The sequence below is a fragment of the Neodiprion pinetum genome, chromosome 6, assembly GCF_021155775.2.
Source record: "Neodiprion pinetum isolate iyNeoPine1 chromosome 6, iyNeoPine1.2, whole genome shotgun sequence".
NCBI classification, from domain to species: Eukaryota; Metazoa; Arthropoda; class Insecta; order Hymenoptera; family Diprionidae; genus Neodiprion; species Neodiprion pinetum.
The window spans coordinates 17,801,235-17,814,141 of NC_060237.1; the positions used below are offsets into that span (position 1 = coordinate 17,801,235).

Here is a 12,907-nt window from a genome sequence, read left to right on the forward strand (position 1 = left end):
GACGAAATACGAGGTGATAGCTTGCAGAGCTGTTTCTTTCTACAAAACGTATAAAGCATGGTTTGGTTTCAATCCGATTATACCGGAAGTCGAAGAGACGTTAATTAACGTTACTGCGAATGCAATAATACATCGTTACATCTTTTACACCCGAAGTTTTTATCGGCAATTCTGTCAGGCTGAAAAGAGGCGCAAAGAAATTTAGAACAAGAAGGGAAGCCGTTTTCGAGATGATTAATGGTCTGGTTTATAAGTATCCAAGAGAACTTACTGATTAATTATCATGGTTCCTCAGTAGGTACATGATCTTGGCTAAAAATCAGACCAGCAATTAATTTCGAAAACCTTACGACAGCCACGTCTGTCTGTTGAAAGATGGTCGTTCCTTGAATTTTGTGTGTTAAATCCGTCATCAGTTGCTGATGATCGATAAGTAGAAAAAAGTTTCGAGAGACGCAGTCATCTGACCTTTGCATCGTTGGTCCGAGAAGCCTGCAATTCACTCAAAGAAACATAATTAATCGAGTCGAGCCTCTCATTCGCGACTACATACCGATCCCCATGCATAACAGTCGCGAATTTTCGGAATAGCTCCGTATTCAGGGATTAAACTCTAATTACGCTGAGAAAGTCAGGCTTACCTTGAACCACGTGTGCACATGTGACGAAGCATGGCAGACTGGGTTCGCAAGGTATAACTTTATGCTTTATATATATATATGTATAATCAGTGACGATGATTAGTCATTGACGCTCTTGCAGCGTACGAAAAAAAATGTATTCGGTATTTTTCCTCCCGGAAGATAAGGCGAAGGACGCATGTATACCGCTTTACCGTATCGTGCGGTTTTGCACGCTGACATTTCTAAACCTGCGCGGAACTCTGGTTATATTTATCTTTATATATATACGCATATAAAACACGAAATTCTTTCTGACCTATGTTCGCTTATAATTCCTATACTACCGAAGCCGATTTTGATTCTTTTTCTTCTGTGGATAGCAAAGACGTCGACCCAAATTTTAGGCTTTACTTCGTTACACTGAGAAAAATTTAATTTGTTATAGTAACTAGAAAAATTCAGTAAAACAGGTATTGTTAACAAAACTGTTTGAATATTGTTGGGATTACGAAAAACGAGGTACGCGTAACCATTTTTGCGCTACTGTCGATCTTTTTTTGGTAATTGCAACGCAAAATCAGTTTCTGAGGCTTACTCTACTTTTTTAGTTAAATAAGGCTTTAACGTCAATTTATTGTTGCTCAAGCATTAAATTTTCGCAACAGTTACAAGAAAATATGGTAACGGTGATTGTAATGAGAAAGAATAGTAACCGATACTAAATCTTCTGGTAAAAGCTACAAAACTAATTTTCATTTTGTACCTAGAACTATATTTCTCGGTTGTGGTAAAAAATGAAAATGGTTAAGGACTGAGCGGTAACCGGAACTAAAAATTTCTCTCAATGTACAACCAGATGAATAATTTTGGAGGTATAACGATAATTTAAAGCCAGGTGGGAACGAGATTTCACATTTATGCGAACGTTGACTAAACTTTTTCAGATAAGGATCAGGTTAGGTTAGGAAATTATCAATCTCTGTTTTATTACATTAAGTTTGGATGCGAGGCTGCCAGTTATGTATATCGTTCGTCGTATAATGTTGAAATTCATGTAATTTACGTCAGAATGATTACACGGACGAAATCACTCTGTTGTATTTTGAGCCGCGTGGTAAACGACGCGATGAAGACAACGGGCAATTATAGAGCTAATGCTTTTCAGGCCGCTGTATAATCGCGCAGGCAGAGCCATGCGATCCATACTTTGCACGCGAGAATGAAGATCGACGCAAAAAGGTCGTATCTACAATCGAAGCAGTCATTCGTCCGTTGATCTCCCATCGGACGAAGGTCTATCGATCCTCGCTACACTACGTCGGGGGTTTTGATTCGCGGTTTTTTTTTTTTTGTGTGTACCTCAATATGTATTCGCAATCTACGAGTTATGTACTAACGTGGCGAGAGCTTGAAATTATTGCTGTGTCCAAAAAAAAAAATAATAATATTAAACACTAACTCGGAAATGGGCGGCCATTTGTGTTTGAACGACATATTGGAACACAAAAATGTTAGGGTAATTACCAAACCAATTGGTTTATACAGACTAAAAAACTATACTAATTATTAATCATATTACGCGGTAGTTAGATACATTTAGGATTTATTCAATCATATTTTTATAAGCTACGAAGCTCTCTCCGAAGTATAGCGATAAAGAATGCGAGATTCACTGCAAAAGCTTATAATATCGATGCCTGATTTTAAATTGCTTGAATATTGTTGAGAATGTAGTAAATCTGTTCGATTTCACTCTACGATAGCTCATTTCGTCAACAAGACTGACTTATAAAGAGCCACGAATGCAGATTTTTGTGTTTTTTTTTTTTCAGTCCTCAATTCAATTTTGACATTTCTCGATCATTATCAACTTCGGCTCAATGTTGTAAAATACAATATTTAATGATCCCAACATGGTGACTTGGAATTAAGCATTTAACAACGAGCTCTTGTTTCTCGTTCTTGTATTTTTTATTTCATGGTTTTAAACCGAGATTCGTAACTTCCGAATATTATAATTTCATGAATATTCAATGTACGACTATCTCGTTATAAAATTAATAAAGAGTACTGATTTTTGTCTTATCAAGCCACTTAAGAACTGGTTTCTCGCTCGCATCAAAAACACCATTTTTATATCGAGACCAAGGATTCGTTATCATGCAACGATTTCAACGATGTAACGACGATCGTTAATGTATAATGAGTTCTGGAAATGAAACTGAATCTCCTTCGAAAGATTATTCTTTCACTCGTGCATCTATGAGGAATAGGAAAGTTTCCTGGAATTGTTTCGTTTTACATTCTAGCAGTAGTTTTCAGGTAAAAACGGACTGGTTGTTTGCTTTCTATTTTCATTTGAAACAATGTTGAAGAAAATTTAATGGCTTGCAAAAATGTGTTTAGTGGTAAATAATCCTTCAATCAATATATAGAAGAGAATGATATTTAATTGTCTGTAATTGTTGCATTTACTTTCCGTAACGAAATCAAAGTACATGAGAAACCCGAATCGTTCCACATGAAACATTCTTATTGCGTTTGTCAGGTAGTATTTACTTCGTCAATCAATTACCGTTCAACGAATATTTCAAAAAAATGAACGAAGATTCCACGTGTTGAACTCTCGTAGATTCGATATTTCTTCTCACATCCTTCACACTTTGGACTAAGAATATAATTCAATACACACTTAGACAATATACACTGATTGTATAATTATAATCAGTCAGATCGGTAATTCACCCTCTAATTATAATAGTCAACAGAGCGAAAGGTCGGGAGAGCTCCATGCGCTAATTAATTTCACTCGATTCTACAGTGCGAATTGACCTTTGGCTCGGCACCACTCGACACCTGGAATCAGTTTGCATGCTGCATGTGGCTTCTTCGCGTGTGGTGGTTACGAGACTTGCGGTTAAAGGTCCATTGTGAACCTAAATGATAAAGAGCGGAGTTGCAGGGTATTGGGAAATGTTGACGGAACGGCATTTGGAAATGTCAGTGCCTTCCTACGTGTGTACCTACGTATTCCGAACACTGCCTGTACGGTTCGTTCATACCGAGTTCGCTGCTTGTGTTATTTGTTATTCGCACAGAAATAGAGAGTCAGTTTAGTCCGTGGATATGTGCGGGGAGAAAGAGATATCCGTGAGCGGTGAACTGAAAACGACACATGTTTCTGTCAACCCGTCGATGTGTTTTCAGATCATCGATTAGAACGAAAGTCGAGCTGTGCTAAGCCGACATACAAACTCGATGTTTGTACTCATTCACGTCCCGTTAATACAGATCAGCGTATGTTTAGGTCACCGCTACCTTCGCCCAAAGTGTCGGTCGCTGCAGACAAGAGAGCGAAATGAGAGGGTAAATGAAATGACGTTTGCAATTTCTGTCTCGATGATTCAAACGGTTTTGATAAAAGTTCGAAATTCAACCGGGCAGTTATTTCATCAGGGTGACAGTGAAAGTGAGTAATCGTGGAGTACGAAAATAATTTTGTGTACAACAGCGCAATATCGACTTTGATTGTTTTTACTTTCACAAAATTTGTAGCTCCTGAAATATCACAATAATGCGCACAGGATGTTCAACAAACTCGTAATTCGTACGCAAATCGAAGATGTTGTGTTTTTAAATTTCCAGTTGTTAATGAAAAATCTCTATCTTCCATTGCTTCTTCTTCACCTTCCCGTGGCATGCATAATATGTCATTTTTGTTTTCGTAATTTACTCATTCCCAGGCATTCCGGGAGATTTCTTAGTCTCCTTATTCTATTTTTTCAACTTTTTTGCGCTAAGACGGTGATTTTGAAATTTTGGGGATACTTATCGACGGTCACTATTAACGATAAGAAAGTCTTATCTTCGGAGTGACGATACGAAAAGACTTAGGTATCTCCTATGCCTACACACAGATGATACTTTTTTTAATACTATTCATCATTATTTATAAATCACTTACTAAGATACACTTCGAAAAAATATTTCCTTCTCTTATCTAGAATTGAAATACACATTCTTTTACTCTCGTATAAATATAACGATTGCCGAACGGTATTTGTGCCTGGTTCAAATATACCTGACGGGTATTAAAAATCCTCCGAGAATCTTACACTTATAATACTTACATGGTGTAATTTTCGGCTCTGTAAGACGAGGCAATGAACGGCTTAACTGTATAATACATAGGCAAAGCGTGCACGTATGAGCGTAAATATCCTTAATTCCTCTCCGATTTCTTTGGACCCATCTCAAAGTCAAAGATGTGGCACGTAATTTCTGAAATATCATCTAACAGGCTGCAGGCTGGCGTTGCGCAACTAACAATCAAAATGCTAATCCCCATGTACGTTCACGTACCACGTGCGGTATGTACGCTGTTCACGCTATTCATCCAGAGAAAGGTTGATCTCTAATCATAATACAGTCGCTCGATTGGCAGCTGAGATAAATGAAAGTTAGCGCCAGAGACAAAAAATCTTACTAATTATCGGCGTGTCAATTACGTTGCGGATATTTATATACGATTAATTTAGTCACTGTCAAAAACAGATATTGAGGATACGTCCGAAAACAGTATTTCAAGTCTCAACCTTCGACTCCTCGCATTATAAGGTTTCTAATTCTTGAAAGGTTGAAATTTACAGATCCTTCAGTTTTCTTAGCCTCGGAGTCGTCGAATTTTGCTGTAGATTCAAGCTCTTCCCCTTTATTTTCAATGAAATAAGTTGAGAACAAACTGATTCAAAGTCTTTCAAAATCACGCTCATAAACATGTGAAATATTATATAGGAATTTAATAAAGTCTATCGAAGTAAGTTAAACTCACGGGAAGTTTCTTTAATAGACATGGTTCAAGTATTTTACACCACAAGACACTCGAGATCAAGGGAAACCGTTCAAGTTATTTCAGAGCTTTTGAATTCACGGAATATCTAGAAGTCTGTAAACCATGCACGTATGTATACTTTATCGTCGAAATAGTTATTTCCTGGTTTTCATCACTATCATGTGTCCAGTATTATTCCACCTCAACAATTCAAACGTTCATCATTTTCATATTTCAGCTTGAAAAATTCTGAAATAATTTACAAATACGTGTACCAGTTGAATGAAACGTGGCTCGAAATTTAGTTAAGATTCGCACATGAATACCAGAGTTATTAAGCTTTCAAGATATCACTTGGACGCCATTTTTAAATCAGAAATATTACGACGAAAGCCGGAAGATTACCGGGGGAAATTGAATGGATATAAAATCGCTGTAGTCGACTTGTAGGATTCTCAATACGCGTAAAACTCGGTAAAATTAACAAAGGTGGTAAAATCTAGCTAAGAAAGGGTACACGTGTGGCCTCGGGAATAACCTTGCAATAATTCCGGCTGTTGGATCGCGCTCATGCAGATACATACACACGAATCCAAAAATAGTGGCGCACCAGGAGCACAACGAAAGTACGCATCGCGTGCGTATCTTCGTGCGTGTGAAGCTGCACGCCGCGAGAGGGTATCATGCGTAAATTTGAGCCGTGGCAGTCTTCGGTACATACTTACTCACGGTGAAGAAACAGACGCGCACCCTGTTACCGTAAATATTTAGAATGACTCCGAGCCGTCGTCGAAGCACGGCGTGTTTCCACCGCAGGCAATCCTCCGCGGGGCCGAAAGGTCTCAAAAGTCATGCGTTATTTTCTAGGGCTAAAGTGGAAGGGCTTGAGCGAAGGGTGGCAGCTCTTCGCCCTCCCCTTCTCGTGCCTCTCCCTTTTGGGGTTTTCGAATTTTTTCTTCCACGGTTATCGCCTTATCGCGACGCGTTCTTACGCCCAGTGACACCCTCTTCAGATTGTGGGAGATCCAGCTATTTTCCGGAGAACCGTAGATTCTTAAAAATTTACCAGGTACAAACTACTCGAGCTTCTAACGAGCGAGTCCCCAAACCTTCTCTTCGCTACACCCATAAACTCAGCCTTGATTGACGGCAGTTTATCTCCCAACCAGCCTCGCACCTCGATCATTACAGCTCGTTTATTACGACATTATTTTTAACCCTTCTTTACTTGTATATCTTTTCAAATATACAGTGCACGTATGGCGCAAAGTGACGTTAATTTTGCATTTGTATAATTACTTGATTCACTTTCAGGATTTTGATTAAATTTTAGAAATTGTTGGCTACCGTGTGACATTTCTTTGGCATATTGTGAACATTATTTGTACGATGTTCAGTGCTGGGTACGTCGTGATACAGTTTTCGCAGAAAAAACACCATTGCACTTGTGTGATGATGAATATGTACGTACTACAAGTATTCAAAGAATCAAGAAGAAAAATGGTGAAACGCAAGTGGTCAAAGACACTAAAGTCACTGATAATCATTCGAAGCGAAATAATGCTCGTTACTTATTGTTAAAGATTGTTATTCACCATACCTGTTATTAATATATAATTGTCACTAATCCGCAAGTTTGAAATTTAGTTTACACAACCAACGAATTTAACCTATTATACAATATACTTAGCGTAGTACGTATATGCATAGCACATTTCGTAGTGAAAATCAAAGCTTTGTCCAAGGTGATCCAATTATACCTGAAATTTCGCCTATAACAAGATAAGAGGCTGGAAAACTCGCTGCTAGCGCGATAATCGAACCACGTACTTCAAATCCTGCTGATAGTCGCGGGTTCGATACGATTTACGTAATATTCTGGGCTAAATTTTTTCGTCTTCTTTTATATCGAATGACGTGGTTAATATTTAGTTAATGAATACGTTTGCGTAAAATCTATATTTTTCGTAGCCATTATTGACGAGCAATTACGCAAGTCGTAAAGCAACCGTGATTAATCATCGATCAACAATTCAATTGAATTCCATAAAAATGTAAGCAATTCAATCTTTGAAAGTTTTTATTTCCGAGTACGGCCTGTAATCAAAACTTTTCCAAATGGTAAATTTTTTACCTCCCTATTTTCAAATTTGACTGATATTTCATCTATGTGATGAGTGCGACAATCGCACTTTCTATCTGCCGTTTTCCAGGTACCTACAACGCACATTTGAATTCGCGCAAAGAAATTTTTTTAAAAGTGAACAACTAATGAAAATTATTCCTTACGTATAAGGCCATCGTCCAAATAGGTATTCAGCCAGAACATCGATGATTGGAAATATTTATCGCCGACCTACGACACTATATAACCCTCACAAGGCTATGCTCAAGTGTTGGGTTCAAGAATGTACAACTCGACATTTTTCTAACGCCCGAGCGTGGTTTTATCTCGACGCACATGACCGGGAACTCCACTTAGCCGGGCAGCAATCGATAAAATAACTCAACTCGCGTTCATCAGCGAATCGCGGGGTAATAAAATCGATAGCCTCACATCCCGTCAAGAGCATGATGCACACAAGCCATGTGGCTATCAGTTCCAGCTGTCAGCCCCTCGCTCTTTTTGCTGATGTGAGACCGCGTTACGATGCGTTCATACCGAATCCTGCATACGTTTTTATACCGTATCATCCGCAGATTAAATTACATGAGAACAAACAACTAATTCAAGGTTAGGATGCTGGTTGACAAAGAGCTTTTCGTTAATTTTAGCACGAGATGGTCGTATGCTGAAAATTTATTGTGTCATTCGTGAGAATTTTTAAGCTACGAAGAGATGTTTAGAAATGTGAAAATAAAGGATACTAAAATTACGCATAGAAACTTGAATATTTATGCTTCGTTTAAGATCGCTTTAAAATGGTTGAAAATCTGGTGAATTCGTTCGATTTCACTCCACGATGGTTGATTTGATTCGGAAGACTATTTTGTTAGAAATCCTCTGAAATTTTTTATTCCTATTGCATTGGTATCGTTGAATATCCAATTTTACAACATTCGACGGATATTAATTATAATCAGAAAACGAAAATATTTAACTGACTGCTAAAGTAAGAGAAAATCGGTTTGCATCGCTGCATAGAAAATTATAGTGTTTCGAATAAAACGAGCCACCGTGAAGTAAAATCGAACCAATCTATTAAATTTTTTACAACTTTGAAACCATTGCAAACAAAGCATCGATACCCAAGTGTTTGCTTATGATTACAGTATTTCCAATTTTCAAATTCCTGACGAGCATTGCATAACTTCCTCAACGTCTGACTATCTCGTTATAAAATTGATAAAAAGTATAAATATCCAGCCAACGGATCCCATTATTTTTAATGTAATTTTCGGCTCACATCGTTCCAAAAAAATTCATTTTTTTTCTTGAAAATTCTTCTTCGCGTTCGGTGTGAGTGCACCCGCAAGTTCCGAAATTGTAGGCATACAATGGGGTCGTGTGTCTCGTCCGCGTTAGTGACTCACAAGTCTGGCCCACGACTGCCAAAATATTTTACCACATATACCGCATACATCATGGATGCATTTACCACGGTGCCGTGCACTTTCAGCATCTCGCACATGTGCAGTTGAACAACTTTAATGGTTATATACGCATAGACGGCCGCGAATATATTGCATACAAATCTGGCAGCCAGTCGCGGCTCCGCCTGCACCCAGATTTAATGTAACAAAATGAAAATTTTATTCACAAAAAACAATCTTGCTTACAATTGAGAATACTCGAATGAATATCGATAATATCTGACCTAACCTAACCTAACCCAACCCATCTGTAACGGAAAGTTTATCTGACCTGACCTAATCTGATATGATCTGACCTAACTTGACCCAACCTAACCCAATGTATAACAAAAAGTTTTATCGAAACAGTTTTGTTCGCATTCAAGTGTGTGATTCCGCTCCGACGTTGCTTGCAAGTGTCGTCATATTTCCAAAATTGTTGATTTGATCGTAACGAAATATATCCTAAAATTCGGTCAGATGGTGTAACTGTGTACGGAAAAAAAGGAATCATAATCGGTTCGGTAGTTTTGGAGTTGTAAGCGAACATACGTCGCAAAGACTGAGTTTTATATACGTCTTATATACATATTATATATCTTAAGATATGTAGGCGGACAATTTAGCGAAAACACGAAATGGCATATCGCTCGGTTTTTTATTGGGGCTAGTTTATTTTCACATTGCCTGTCATTTACAAGTGGCCTAGAAATATCTTCCTTCTTCAGTTGGGAAGCATGCATTTTTTTATCCTGGATATAACAGCTCCAATTACCCGTGTATAATAAGTATAATGGTAATATGACTTACTGACGTGCGAGGAGTGAGAAAGAGAGAAAAAAAAAAAAAAATCACAACCCATTAATCTCACGATCGTATAGGTAAATTATTTTTCGAAGGGTCTTCGTCAAAGTGTGAATAAGACGAGAGGAAAAAAAATTTCGAAAAAACGTACTACAAAAACTGTGATAGGTACAGGTACTGTTTTTTTTTATTTATTTTTTTTGTTGTTGTTGTTTTTTTTTCGGAGCATCGCGGCTAGTTGAGAGAGAATAATTACCTCCAGCCTCTAGACACCGATTACTCACGATGTCATCGATCTCTTCGCACTTAATTAAATTTTGCTCGTATGATATATACCCGTTGGTATGATATTCTTAATTCGCGACCGAGAATGATAAAGGTGGTGGAGAAAGGTTCTAAAAAAAGAAGAGAAAGTAAGGAAGGAAAAGGGGGGTAAAAAAGGCGGATTACATAGTAGAAAACCTAATTCGCGTATCTTTATATCTACACGCACGCATTATATGCCATGCATTGGTAGTAAATTCCAATCTCGTGACGGAGCGGCCGTCTTTACTCGAGTCGCCTCCACCTACTTTGCAAACACAGAAATATAGATGCGTAAATACATTTGCGAGTCTCCGTGTATGCGTGTCCGGAGAGGGAGAGAAGATCCTCGTGACGTCACCAACGCCCATGGGCACAGCCAAGACCGACGACTTTATCTCTTCTTTCGATGCGGTTAAACTGTGTCAAGTTCGCTTTTCCCGGGGCTAGCGTTTGTCTCTCCCGCTGTACGTCGTACGACAAACCATGGAGATGCTCGAAAATCGAATCTTGGGATAAACGTGTAATTTGTTCGGGGATGAGAAACGCTAATAACAACGTTTGAGGGGGGATGTAGTGAAATTTTGATAATACCAAGTTTTTGTTTTTCAAATGATGGAGGTAAAAAAATTGCTGTCACAAATTCCTTTCAACAAGATTCACCCCTGAAAAAAAATCTCCACCTCCGATCCAATAAAACTTGCGAAAAATCAGACAAGTTTCTTATTGTAAAATTGGATATAGTTGGAGAAAACAAATTTTCTTCCGTTTACGCGGTTCGAAAATTGTCGAAACACCAAAACATAAAATTGGATAAATTTATTATTTTCATTAAGTCTTGGTGCACGTTTTTTTTCTACATGATCCATGCTCGTGCGTTTGAAAGAAATTCGTGATTTACGTGCTGCAGTTTCTTGTGCGTACAGTGTCTGCAGACATAGAATATTTCCGTCAATTGCCAAGAATTGGACGGAATTGGGGACAATAAACGTAGCCGTGATTTTGCCTCTCGCAGATTTTAAAGTATTCGCGTAATTTTTTTTGTCTCCTCTTCTTAATCGGCCTCTCGGGAATTAATATCCCAGGGTCAACTTGGTGCGAAGTCTTTAAATGGTTGTATGTAATGCTATATCAACATAAACAAGAACGTAACGAGCACATCTTATTTAAAAATCTTCCAAGGAGAATAAATGTCTTTTTGATAAATGTTTTTTTTTTTTTTTCTTTATAAACTTCAAGAAATTAACGTTTTTCTATCGTCGTTGATTATTTGTAGATTATTATCAGTATGTTAGGTCAATCCGTTACCTTACAAACTGCTCGCTATTATCCCGACGCCAATACTGCACTTTTCATCCACACCGACAATCTACATTTAAATCCGCAATCTCTGAGAATGCGAAACAATAGTACTTTATCAGATATTCGCGAACGCGTTCGCTGCGATTTGTATAATAACGGCGCGAGTTCACTTTCATCTCTGATATAGTAATAAGAAACGTTTTCTCTCGAGCAGTAACGCAATTCCAATTTCCAACTCAACGTAGCGTGCTGTACGTACGCATATTGTGGAAATCATACTATCTATAATTACTTCCTGGTCTCGTTATAATTCGAGCAACGAACGGATTTTCTAAATGTTCTAATCGCATCCTGCTCCCGAAGAAATTATCTCTCCCAAGCATGGCTGTGTCACAGAAGTCGTTTCCAATTCGGGGAAGCCGGGTCAAAATGGCACACTTGAGAACGGAAAATAATTTTTTTGAATTTGTATTCAATTTTTCAATTCATGATTACTCGTACTTAAAGGAAATATTTCACTTTTTAAGCCACCGTAAAAAACGGTATTTGAAGCGCAGAAAATAAAGTTTTCGTTATCGGCTACCAATTTCGTGGTTATTATTTTCAATGACGCAACATGTCAATACGAACGTGATTGAGCAATTGTAATTATTGTGCAACAAAGATAGCTGACGATAATTAAAGTCTGCCAGTAGACGTTGGGTATGGCACGGATGTCGAATGCCTCTAAATATGCCGCGGGCGAAATTGTCCGTATAATAATGACCGGACACCGCATTTGAAACGCAAATTGGTGGCAGTGGACAAAAAGTTCGTCGTCCTTGACCAGTCGCTGGGACGATGTCCTTTTTTTCTTTACAGCTTGCGGCGAGCCCGACAGCTAACGATAAGAAATTGCCGGTAACAAGACTTCGGATTCTTAACTCGGACCAATTTTGACCGGGCAACAGGGCTAGAAGTCAGGTTTTTACGGATTATTGTTGTACGAGGGGAGGGAAGCTGGGCATGTAACGAAAATACAATTTCAAAGATAAGTGAAGCCATGAATTCAGGTGTGAAATAAAAGCCGTAGTAAACAGTGAAAGTAAATCGCAAAGATCCAAATGATTGGGCGAATTAGGTACGCGGAGACCTGAAATTATTGTGATAGTAAAATTCTGCATCAAAAGTCAAGAGGTTGGCTGCTCGAAAATTGATGCTTTTCAATAATTTTATTACGATGTGATCACACGATTAGTATTTACCAAGTTATCATATATTCGAAAATCTCTTTAAAAATATAAAGTTAAAAATTACTGGAATTGCAAACGAAAGTTTAATTATCGAAGTTTCGTTTGAAATAGTGGATTCATATAACGGTTTCACTCTAGGATGCCTCATTTTATTTAAAAGACTATTGTCTATAAAGTTACTGAAAAAAGTTTTCCCTTTTTTCACTAGTCAATTCGATATTGCAATTTGTTGATCACAA

General features: G+C 38.0%; 1 protein-coding gene across 2 annotated transcripts in view; it reads left to right on the forward strand.

The window, feature by feature from the left end:
- The window catches only part of DAAM (disheveled-associated activator of morphogenesis-like protein), a 58,715-nt gene that overhangs the window by 856 nt on the left and 44,952 nt on the right, over window positions 1-12,907 (forward strand). The window lies entirely within an intron of this gene.